Below are 12,902 nucleotides of genomic sequence, written 5' to 3'. Positions count from 1 at the left end.
AGATTTTTTAGAAAATAATTAATACATAAGTTTTATTTTAAAAGTTAAAAAAAGGTTTCAATTTATATTATCAATCTTTAAAAAAATGTACTTCAATACATTAAAATAAATATTTTTATCTGAGTACATTTTTTAAATATAAAAAAAAACGAACGCAATAGATTTATGTTTTTCTATATGTTATAAATCTAAATAAGCGTTTAATTGGACTTCATGCAAAAAGATGTTCCGTGCGGAAAAGTCATAGTGCCAAAATGTCGCTGTGTAAAACTTCATCTTAAAAAAGTGACGTTGTGCAAAAGTGTCGTTGTGCAACAAAGCTGCCGTAAAAAATTGTCATCATGAAAAAATGTCGCCTAGAAAAAGTGTCTCCTCTTGCAAAAATGACTCTGTGCATAAGTGTCTCTTCGTGCTAAAAAGACGCCGTGCAAAAGAGTCCCCTCGTGCAAAAATGTACCTTCATGCAAAACGTATCTCGTGCAAAAGTCACTCTAAGTGCAAAAGTGTGGTTGTGCAACAAAGCTGCCATAAAGAATTGTCATCGTGAAAAAATGTCGCCGTGCAAAAATGTCTCTTCGTGCAAAAGTGACGCCATGCAAAAGTGTCGACCGTGCAAAAGTGACGCCGTGCAAAAGTGTCCCCTCGTGCAAAAGTGACGACCGTGCAAAAGTGACCCCTCGTGCAAAAGTGACGCTCGTGCAAAAGTGTCCCTTCGTGCAAAAGTGACGCTCGTGCAAAATTGACACCAACCCATCTTAAACTATAAGTTCTTTAGCTGAAGTTAAACTGTTTAGTTCAGATGTTTTAGTTAAACATAAATTTTATTTAAATGTTTAAATTTAAATGCGGCTAGTATACTTAAAAGTCATTATAAGATTTAAAATGGTGGTTCAGCAACAAAAAAAAGCTTTTTTTCATGTTGGTTTTAATTTTGATTGTTTAAACTTTTTGATTAATATCTAAAATTTTTGAGTAAGGTGGGTCAGGAAAAAGGATAAATAAAAAATTAATTTTAATATAAAATATTCTAAAAATGCTGATTCAGCTTTCTTTAGATCACACTGATCTTTAAGCATACTCTCCTTAAATTTAAGGTTACTGTTTATAAAACACTTTAAAAAAATAATACTATTGTTTTAATTACTGAAACAAATACACTTTTTTAAGTAACTTACTAGTTAACGAACTAAATTTATAAAGGTGTTTCTTGAGCCCGATATTTGAAAATATCTGATCAAACCTTGTATATTTATAAAATCTTACTATAAATTTTAAAGCGTAAACATAAAAGGTTTTAAAATATTTATTATAGCAGCTAAGTATAGTAAAAACTTTGTTAATATTAATAATGGTTTGTTTATTTTACAGTATAAAATTATAAAACACTGGTTAACAGCAAAACTTCAAAAGTCAATAGCTAGAAATCACTTACATGTACATAGAGTAAGATTTTATTAATTTTTTTAATTAAAAAAGATAAATATTTTTTGGTTTGCACAATATTTTTAATAAGAAATTAAAAGAAAACTTACGCAAGCAACGCATGTCTTTTGGCCGAAAATATCAGGTTGCCGACTGTTGCACAAACTTATTCTAATAATCAATGACCTACGATGCTAGTCAAAATATTTAATATAAACAAGTTGTGGTTTTTTGATATACCATTGAGTCAGTTTTATTATTTATAGGTTGTACAATATACTTATTTGTTTTAAAAACTTATACAAACAAAGATAAATTTATAATTTATTTATGTAAGATATATTGATTTTAAAAAGTATAATTATTTTCTATATAGTAATTCAACTAAAGAGCGTCTCTAAAGCAGTTTAATAGTAAATATTTTTATTAACATACTGTATATGTTAAAATAATATTAAGTAACCAAATTAAAGGTAATATAAAGAGATATTTTTTGAGCTTTAAGTTTATTTAAACAACAAAAATGTTTAACTTGATAAGAAAATTAACCAAAAGAAAAGTACGACAACATAATTTATAATAAACTTCGCTTGAACGAACTTTTTTGTTTTTAATTTTTGCAAAGGGATTGACCATGAAAATAAGCTAGAGAAACCCTAGTTTAAACTGTTATAACTTAAAAATATTTAGAACCAAGGTACTTTTGCACAAGCAAAACCTATTGGATGTTTTGTAGTTTCATACGGTTCTTCAGACCATTCCTCTTTATCAACATCATAACAAACTATCTGCTTTTTCTCATTTTGAATGATTATGATTTTACTACCTATCGATACAGCTTTATGATTTCCAAAGGAATGTGGTTGTTTAAAAGCAACAAAGTTATTACTAACATTGTCAAAAACCTCAGCTATACCAGGATAGGTATCGAAAGCAAATAAGAAATTTCTAACAACAGCCAAACTATGACCGCACTTACCGTGCATCATACTAGGAAATGATGACCATTTGTCAGCAATAACATCATATGACTCTACTGTGTCTGTGTTTACAGTAAAATCAACGATACCACCAGAGACTATTATGTTTCCTTCAAAAACCACACAAGCTGCATCTGATCTTGGCGTTTTCATTTCGGTAATTTTATTCCAACTTTTGTCACTGACATCTAATTGTAAACAAGTATTAGCCGCCAATATTCTATGATTATCATTTACTTTACACCGACCTCCAAATATAAATATTTTATTCATAAATGCACATGCACATGCACAAAAGTTACAACGGTCATCAATCATATCATCTACTACGGTCCATTTGTTAGTAGAAGGTGAATATTTATCAATACTTTTTATATTTTGCACGTTTTCATCATAACCACCGAGTATATAAACATCTCCTTTCAAACAAATAACTTTTGAAAACTCTCTTTCATTTATCATTTCAGGTAGAACTTTAACATCACTAAAGTTGTTCCCATTGATTTGAAGTGCAGTTCTAACAGCGCAAAAGTTTAGTCCAAAGCCACCACATAACATTATATTAAACTTATTTTGGTTGCAATATCTACTTTCAGAACAGTTACTTGAATTGCTTTTCTTGTAATCCAAAGCTGCATTCAATATTCCAACACATTTACTGTTTGCATGAAATGATGAATTTGTATTCAAAAGATGTCTCAATCATCTTCTGACAGCAAGGTAAGTCGAACTTTTGACAGCAGTTCTATTGCATGTTTGTTACGTTCTTCACTGTTGTGTTTCAACCAACTGTTTGCTGCATTAAAGACTTCAACTTCAGAGTGAAGGTTCAACTCAGAGCTTGCAAGTATTTTTGCAACAAGGCTAAATTTTAAGTGTAAAAAGTTTTCAGTATCAGCTACCATTTGAAAACAACGTTCAATATAAGCCAGAGTTTGTTTAGCATCATTGTACAGTTGATATAAATTAGCTAAACTGTAATACGTGGTAACATTTTTCAAAGTTATTGTCTCTAATAAGTACTTGCTTTTCGTCGTACTATTATCTTTATTTAGCAAAAACTTACCCAGTTTCAAAGCTAAAATCGATTCGTTTTTCTTTATCTCATTTTCATCTGAAAAATATCAAGTTTAACTAAAACATATAAAGTGCTAAAGCGTATACTTGTGCATAAGTGACACGTAGGCATTTTAGTAAGTCGGAGGTGATAACTAGTAAGAAGGCAAAAAATAAGTACACTACATTTTCCGGGTAAGTAATGAAACTTGTAGAAAATAAGAGTATCTAAACCAATCGAGCAATATCTAATTTGGCAACCACAACTAAAAAGTATTAGCTAAACGTTGTAGGGTTTGTTTTGAAGAATAAAAATAAAGGCATCTAAGTATAGTTAAAGTAAAAATTAGAACTTACATCAGACATTCTGGGGCTAGTAAAAAGAAAGAGATTTCTATTTAAATTTTTGAAAATATCCGGTAATGAAAATAGTTTTGACAAACCCTGCTTTAAATTTGTTTAATATTACAACCCTTTAAAGAAAATAAAAAGTTATATAGTTAAAGAGTAAAATTACTGTCAGGTATCTGGTTATAAAAAATAGGTTTCCTAAAACTTTTAGTAATTTTTTATTTATTAAAACGAACATAATTTTTATATTTTCTAATTGTATAAGAAATATTTGTAGACTTCTACTAAACATACACATAAATACGCTTACAAACTACTTAGTTTATATAAAAAGTATTAGTTAAAATGCACCAAAACTAATCATATTTAGCGTTTACAAACATTTTACTATAAAAAGTTTATATTTCAACCTTGTTTGTTGAAATTCTTTAATAAATTTTCTTCGAAACGCTTTTGTGCTTGACCCCTTGACACATTAACAAACTTGTTCATAATTGGAAGGTATTACTTTTATCTATACTAGAACTTTGTATACACTAAACAATTTTTACTATTTATTAATAAAAAATAACAGTTATCTCTAACATTTTTAATGAATTAGGGTTTTTAAGAAAAACTACTGGTATTTATGGCTGTTTAAAATTTCATACTAAAGTAAATTAACAATGTAAAGTTTAACAATCTTAAAAAGGTAAAATAAAGTTAAATATTTTTTATTTTTTATTCTTAAAAAATAATTTAAATAGTCTAACATTCATTCAATGATATAACTTTATAAAGCATTAATGTATTTGTTTTTACAATTATAAAAAACAGTATAAATAGAAAAAAACTTATTTTTACTTTTATGTAATACAAAATGTTTAAAAACTATACTAAGTTTATATTGTTATTCTGTTAAGACTTATTTTCAAAGTTTGGTATCAAACATTATATTATGCAATAAGATTAAAAACTTGTCATAGTAATTGAAGACAGACTATTTTATTTCAAAAGTACACAAGTAAAATAATAACATTATATATTTTAAGCTAAACTCGGTAGTTGATTACTAAGAAATAAAATAAAGTTTTATATCAAGTCTATATAGTCAAAAAGTTATCAATGTAAAAGTAATAATAATTGTGCAAATGGTAATTAAAAATACATAAGAACTTTTAATTAAAATAGAACTAAAAATAAATAAAACATACGTAACAACTTATAAAGCTAATTATGAAAACAAAGAAACAGTATAATAAAAATCTTTGTTTTTATGCAAATTAGGTTTACTTATTAAAATTTATATAACCTCAAGTTTAATAAAATTAAAAATGTTAAAACAACTTCTAATGTTTTTAAGTTATTTCAAGTTATAACTACTTGCACAATCAGAGTTATCAACTAGATGTTCTGTAATAAAAGCATTGAAAAGAATTTGAAGCATTTACTACTCTTTTAGATTTATTTTACTTACAACTTAATATAAAATTTCATCAATACTTTTTTGAATATGTTCTTTTACCCTTTTAACAAATTGCATTGAAGTAATACCGACATAACTATCTTCACAGAAGCAGTTAAACTGGTAAACTACCATACATTTTTTTTTATTCTGATATCAGATTTTTGCCTCCAGGTCAAATCATTGGTCTGGATAAGAAAATAACTCTCGGTAACACTATTTTATAAACAATATTGTTCAAGTCTATAATTTTTATTAATTCTGATTTTTTTTTTTAAATCTATAAAGAATTATAAAATTTTCATTGTGACTCAGTGCAGTTTTAGGTCACTCAGTACAGTTTTTTTTTCGACTCAGAGAGTGGCAACCCTGTATTATATCAAATATTTTAAGTGTTACTTTTACACGTATGCTTATTTGTTTATGTTACTTTTATTTTTATTTCTTTTAGTATCAAAATTGTTTATTTGTTTACCTTGTGTAGTTAAAAGAACATTATTATTTCTTGTTATATTTGTCCTTGTATTAGTTATTGTTTTTTGATAAAAGTAATTACTACTTTTATAGATTTTATAAGTAGAAAAAATACTATTTAAGTAAATTCAGCAAGAGTTTATTTAAAAAGGTCTATATGTTTAAGGTTTAATTGAAGATGTTCATTTAAAATTTTTGAACACTACATAAACTTAAAAATTCTAATTAGAATCTTTTTTATTTTTAACGTTGTTCGTTTAACAAAATTTAAAAACTATTTTTTTGAAAGGTAGTTGATCCAACTAAGTTTTTAAATACCTTATTAACTTCTGTACTGTAAGCTTTTGTTTTGACAACTTAAGCCTGCGGCATCACTTATTAAGCTACAAACTAGATGTTCGCATTTTTAGAAGATTTTTTTGTACGAAGTGTTAATTAATTACAGTTTTGAATTTAAAAAGTTTACAGTTATTGTAATTATCAAAAAATAATTTAGTAGCGCAAAAGCATTATCAATATTCATAAAGTATCTAAATTGTAAATTAGCAATTGGTAAACTAAGAACAATATTAAAACCTATTGTTAACATCTTTAGATTAAACTTCAATTTTTCTTTTAAATACCTTATTTGATCATTTCAATTTTATTTTATTAAATTTCGTTGAAATGATTAATTTATTTTAAAAATAAAAAAAAATTAATTGTAATAAAACAACTTATTTTGTCTAAAAAAATATCCATATATATTTTAGTAGTTTTATAGGTTTATTTGGGTGCACGATTATTTAAAATCTGAAAATTCAAATTATGAGGTTTCAGGTTATTAAAAAGTTGTTTTACTTTAATTTTAACCATGATAATAGACCTTAAGGAGAACTTTTTTTTTAATTCAATTTACAATTAAAAATGTGGTAATTTAATATTTTACATAAGAACTTGATTTTATTTATCATTTAACCGTTATACTTTTATGAAAACTCATTTTTTCTACTTTTTTTTTTGAGTTTTTTGTAAATAAAAAATAATTTAAAACGCATCTTTAAAAGGTTACATGACATTTCAAATTCGGACAATTCAAATTCCCACAATTCAAGTTCTTATAAAAAATATTTAAAACACTATATCTCAAAAACTAATACAAGTTTCATAAAATAAAAAGAATATGTATGTAGATCTTATTAATATCTACATACCACTTTTATTTTTTCGCAAAAACTTAAACATTTTTAAAAATATATTAAAGGTTCTAAACATAACTATGTTTTTTACTTTATATAAGCTGTATCTAAAAAAATTTTAATGTTTTGCAAAAAGAAAAAAATGGCTCATAGATATTATTAGGACCTATTTTTTATCTAAAGTATTGAAAAAACTAAACCACAGAACTTAAGGAATCTGTATAGAAAACAAACTAGTACATACCTTTTTATAATTTTGATAACTTTTTATTTATTTAGTTCTAAGTAAAACTAAAAAGAAATTATTCATATTTTTTATTTAAATTGTTTAGATAAATAAATTGTAACTAGTACTTTTGTAAGAAAAATTTCTAGTACAGTTATAAAATATCACAATATTTTTTTATAATTTTTACTAACCAAATTAATTTATTATGACTTATAAATACGATTTTTATTAACTCATATAAAAAATTAGGTTTACTTATCAATATTTCTATATAAAAGCAGAATTTTTTGAATTAAATTACTACTAATACAAAGTTTCAAATTTAAAAACACATTAACATTTTTGTAATTAATAAATTCTTTCTCAAATAAAAACACTCGTATACAATTACATTTAAACGGAAGCATGTTTTTACAAGTAAAGTATTTTTAAATAGCTTGTGACCAAAAGTACGCCAAGATCTTAAATATGGTACTATTTTTCAACAGTTGAAATGCTGTATTATTAATATTTAAACAGTTAAGAACAGATTGAAAGGGTTTTATTTTGAAATTTAAAGTATTAAAACATTTAAGTGTAAATCATTTAAGCACGTTTTAACTTATAAATTGTTATATACCATTCTACATAAACCAACGAACAAAAAGAATGATACAAAACCAGGTCGCACGTTGTCAATAGACTGCTTTTATGGTAATGCGTGCATTACACTGTCAACAACTACTAATAAGCACTAACCAAGGGGTAAACAGCCTTATGTAATTCGCGAGCTAATTTTCCTAGGAAAAATTGCCCGCAGACCGCACTATTTATAAAACAATTTTGAGGGCCGCATTTATTTACAAAAAAAATTTAGTTTCCGCTTGAAACATGTTATTTAACATCAAAAATATGATAAATTAAGCAATGTTAAAGCACTACTAAACATTATTTATTGAATTAAGTTTTTATCACAAAATCTTTAAATTTTAATAAGTTAAAAAAGTAATATTTTGGCTAAAAAGGAGCTTTTGGGCCGCAGATTTTTACTTTAAGCACCTCATTTGGCCCTCGGGCCGCAGTTTGTCAAACCCTGCACTAACATGAACGAAAGTTTCGAATTTTGAATATTTTTGAAAGTTTTTCATTAATAAGAGAATTTTAAGACACTTCTACAACTTTTTTGAATTCTAAACAAACACATCGCAGCCAAACAGATTTCGGTACTTTACCCAAACTTAGTTTAATAGGACACTAAAAAACTATCACTTAAGAACTAAGCCTGAAGATTAGAATTGTAAAATGATAGTTTGTAAAACTATGTAAAAAAGCAAAGCTAACAGCTCGCATAAAAAGTTTAAAACTATTAAATATCTATAAATCAAGTGTAACAAAATAACTGATAAATTAAAATTAGAAATTTATCGAAATTTCTGATGTAAAGTTTTATTATACTTAAAAGTCAATCTAAGCTAAATAAAGCTGAAAAAAAGCTAAGTCAGCAATATGGAAAATTATTTCATGTTATTTTAAATTTTATTTCTTTTAATTTAATTTTTTACTAATTCTTTTGTTTTGGTAACGTGGGTTACAGATAATATTATGAATTAAAACGAAATAAAACAAAACAAGCTTTGAAAAATTGATGACTCAGCTTTTTTTCAGCTCACACTGACCTCTAAGTACAATTTTAGGTCTGAAGTATAATTGACGGAAGATTTGAAAGTTACACTACATGGTTTGGGTAGGTTAACAAAGAAGACAGACTAAGTTTTTTTTAACTTAGCGCAGTTTTCAAAATGGTTTGAAAACTTTGCTTTAAATATTAAACAAAAATTGTAAAAAAAGATATATCTTAAACTGGGAACGGGTCACTTTTGCACGAGCGTCACTTTTGCACGAAGGGACACTTTTGCACGAAGGGTCACTTTTGCACGAAGGGACACTTTTGCACGGCGACACCTTTGCACGAGCGTCACTTTTGCACATAGGGACACTTTTGCACGGCGTCACTTTTGCACGCAGGGTCACTTTTGCAGGAGGGGACACTTTTGCACGGCGTCACTTTTGCACGGTCGTCACTTTTGCACGAGGGGACACTTTTGCACGGCGACTCTTTTGCACGGAGGGTCACTTTTGCACGAGGGGACACTTTTGCACGGCGACTATTTACACGGATGGTCACTTTTGCACGAGGGGACTCTTTTGCACGGCGACTCTTTTGCACGGAGGGTCACTTTTGCACGGCAACATTTTTACACGATGACAATTTTTTACGGCAGCTTTCTTGCTCAACAACACTTTTGCACGGAGAGTCACATTTGCACGAGGTGACACTTCTGCACTTTCGTCATTTTTGCATGGCATCATTTTTGCACGATGAGACACTTATGCACGCTTCCAAGAGAAGACACTTTTTCTAGGCGACATTTTTTCATGATGACAATTTTTTACGGCAGCTTTGTTGCACAACGACACTTGTGCACAGCGTCACTTTTTTAAGATGAATATTTACACAGCGACATTTTGGCACTATGACTTTTCCGCTCGGAACATCAATTTTACATGCAGGCCAATTAAAAGTATTTTTTAGCTAGTACCAAATCTGTAACATAAAAAGAAGCTGAAAACTAAAATTTTATAACATACCTATATTTAAGGAAAAAAACCACATATTTAAAATTTCAAACAGTAAAAATTGATGTTAGAAACAAACTAACGATAAGATAAATTAAAGTTATTTATAAAAGATTTATACAAGGGACAAAAAAATTAATTTAGTTTGGAAATAGGATATAAAAATACTTTAAATGTAAGTAAATTGATTCAAGAAAAGTAAGTAATTTTTTGGTTTTTTTAATGCACATTGTTTTTAAATTGAGATTTTTTAGAAAATAATTAATACAAAAGTTTTATTTTAAAAGTTAAAAAAAGGTTTCAATTTATATTATCAATCTTTACAAAAATGTAGTTCAATACATTAAAATATATATTTTTATCTGAGTACATTTTTTAAATATAATAAAAAAACGCACGCAATAGATTTATGTTTTTCTATATGTTATAAATCTAAATAAGCGTTTAATTGGACTTTATGCAAAATGATGTTCCGTGCGGAAAGGTCATAGTGCCAAAATGTCGCTGTGTAAAACTTCATCTTAAAAAAGTGACGTTGTGCAAAAGTGTCGTTGTGCAACAAAGCTGCCGTAAAAAATTGTCATCATGAAAAAATGTCGCCTAGAAAAAGTGTCTCCTCTTTCAAAAATGACTCTGTGCATAAGTGTCTCTTCGTGCTAAAAAGACGCCGTGCAAAAGAGTCCCCTCGTGCAAAAATGTACCTTCATGCAAAACGTATCTCGTGCAAAAGTGACTCTAAGTGCAAAAGTGTTGTTGTGCAACAAAGCTGCCATAAAGAATTGTCATCGTGAAAAAATGTCGCCGTGCAAAAATGTCTCTTCGTGCAAAAGTGACGCCATGCAAAAGTGTCGACCGTGCAAAAGTGTCCCCTCGTGCAAAAGTGACCCTCCGTGCAAAAGAGTTGCCGTGCAAAAGTGTCCCCTCGTGCAAAAGTGACCCCTCGTGCAAAAGTGACGCTCTTGCAAAAGTGTCCCTTTGTGCAAAAGTGACGCTCGTGCAAAACAGACGCTCGTGCAAAATTGACACCCACCCATCTTAAATTATAAGTTCTTTAGCTGAAGTTAAACTGTTTAGTTCAGATGTTTTAGTTAAACATAAATTTTATTTAAATGTTTAAATTTAAATGCGGCTAGTATACTTAAAGGTCATTATAAGATTTAAAAAGGTGGTTCAGCAACAAAAAAAAGCTTTTTTTCATGTTGGTTTTAATTTTGATTGTTTAAACTTTTTGATTAATATCTAAAATTTTTGAGTAAGGTGGGTCAGAGAAAAGGATAAATAAAAAATTATACTTAATAAAAAAAAATCAAAAAAATGCTGATTCAGCTTTCTTTAGATCACACTGATCTTTAAGCATACTCTCCTTAAATTTAAGGTTACTGTTTATACAACACTTTAAAAAAATAATACTATTGTTTTATTTACTGAAACAAATACACTTTTTTAAGTAACTTACTAGTTAACGAACTAAATTTATAAAGGTGTTTCTTGAGCCCGATATTTGAAAATATATGATCAAACCTTGTATATTTATAAAATCTTACTATAACTTTTAAAGCGTAAACATAAAAGGTTTTAAAATATTTATTATAGCAGCTAAGTATAGTAAAAACTTTGTTAATATTAATAATGGTTTGTTTATTTTACAGTATAAAATTATAAAACACTGGTTAACAGCAAAACTTCAAAAGTCAATAGCTAGAAATCACTTACATGTACATAGAGTAAGATTTTATTAATTTTTTTAATTAAAAAAGATAAATATTTTTTGGTTTGCACAATATTTTTAATAAGAAATTAAAAGAAAACTTACGCAAGCAACGCATGTCTTTTGGCCGAAAATATCAGGTTGCCGACTGTTGCACAAACTTATTCTAATAATCAACGACCTACGATGCTAGTCAAAATAATTAATATAAACAAGTTGTGGTTTTTTGATATACCATTGAGTCAGTTTTATTATTTATAGGTTGTACAATATACTTATTTGTTTTAAAAACTTATACAAACAAAGATAAATTTATAATTTATTTATGTAAGATATATTGATTTTAAAAAGTATAATTATTTTCTATATAGTAATTCAACTAAAGAGCGTCTCTAAAGCAGTTTAATAGTAAATTAATACTGTATATGTTAAAATAATATTAAGTAACCAAATTAAAGGTAATATAAAGAGATATTTTTTGAGCTTTAAGTTTATTTAAACAACAAAAATGTTTAACTTGATAAGAAAATTAACCAAAAGAAAAGTAAGACAACATAATTTATAATAAACTTCGCTTGAACGAACTTTTTTGTTTTTAATTTTTGCAAAGGGATTGACCATGAAAATAAGCTAGAGAAACCCTAGTTTAAACTGTTATAACTAAAAAATATTTAGAACCAAGGTACTTTTGCACAAGCGAAACCTGTTAGATGTTCTGTAGTTCCAAACGGTTTGTCAGACCATTCCTCTTTATCAACATCATAACAAACAATCCGCTTTTTCTCATTTTGAATGATTATGATCTTACTACCTATCGATACAGCTTCAAGATCAGCGAAAGAATGTACTTTTTTAAGAGCAACAAATTTATTACTAACATTGTCAAAAACCTCAGCTATACCAGGATAGGTATCGAAAACAAATAAGAAATTTCTAACAACAACCAAACTATGACCGTCTTTACCATGCATCATACTAGGAAATGATGACCATTTGTCAGCAAAAACATCATATGACTCTACTGTGTTTGTTTTATCATTTACATCAACGTTGTCACCAGAGACTATTATGTTGCCTTCAAAAACCACACAAGCTGCTTCTACTCTTGGTGTTTTCATTTCAGTTTTATTCCAGCTTTTGTCACTGACATCTAATTGTAAACAAGTGCTAGTGTTTATTCCGCCATCATTTACTTTAAAAAAACCTCCAAATATAAATATTTTATTCATAAATGCACAAGCACAAAAGTTACAACGGTCATCAAACATATCATCTACCTTGGTCCATTTGTTAGTAGAATGTGAATATTTATCAATACTTCTTATATATTGATTGTTTTCATCATAACCACCGAGTATATAAACCTCTCCTTTCAAACAAATAACTTTTGAAAACACTCTTTCACATGTCATTTTAGGCAGAACTTTCACGTTATTAAAGTTGC

This window comes from Thalia democratica, chromosome 1, assembly GCF_965202585.1.
Source record: "Thalia democratica chromosome 1, ktThaDemo2.hap1.1, whole genome shotgun sequence".
Lineage (NCBI taxonomy): Eukaryota > Metazoa > Chordata > Thaliacea > Salpida > Salpidae > Thalia > Thalia democratica.
The sequence above is the reverse complement of the archived record's forward strand: the minus strand, read 5'-3'. Positions refer to the sequence as shown.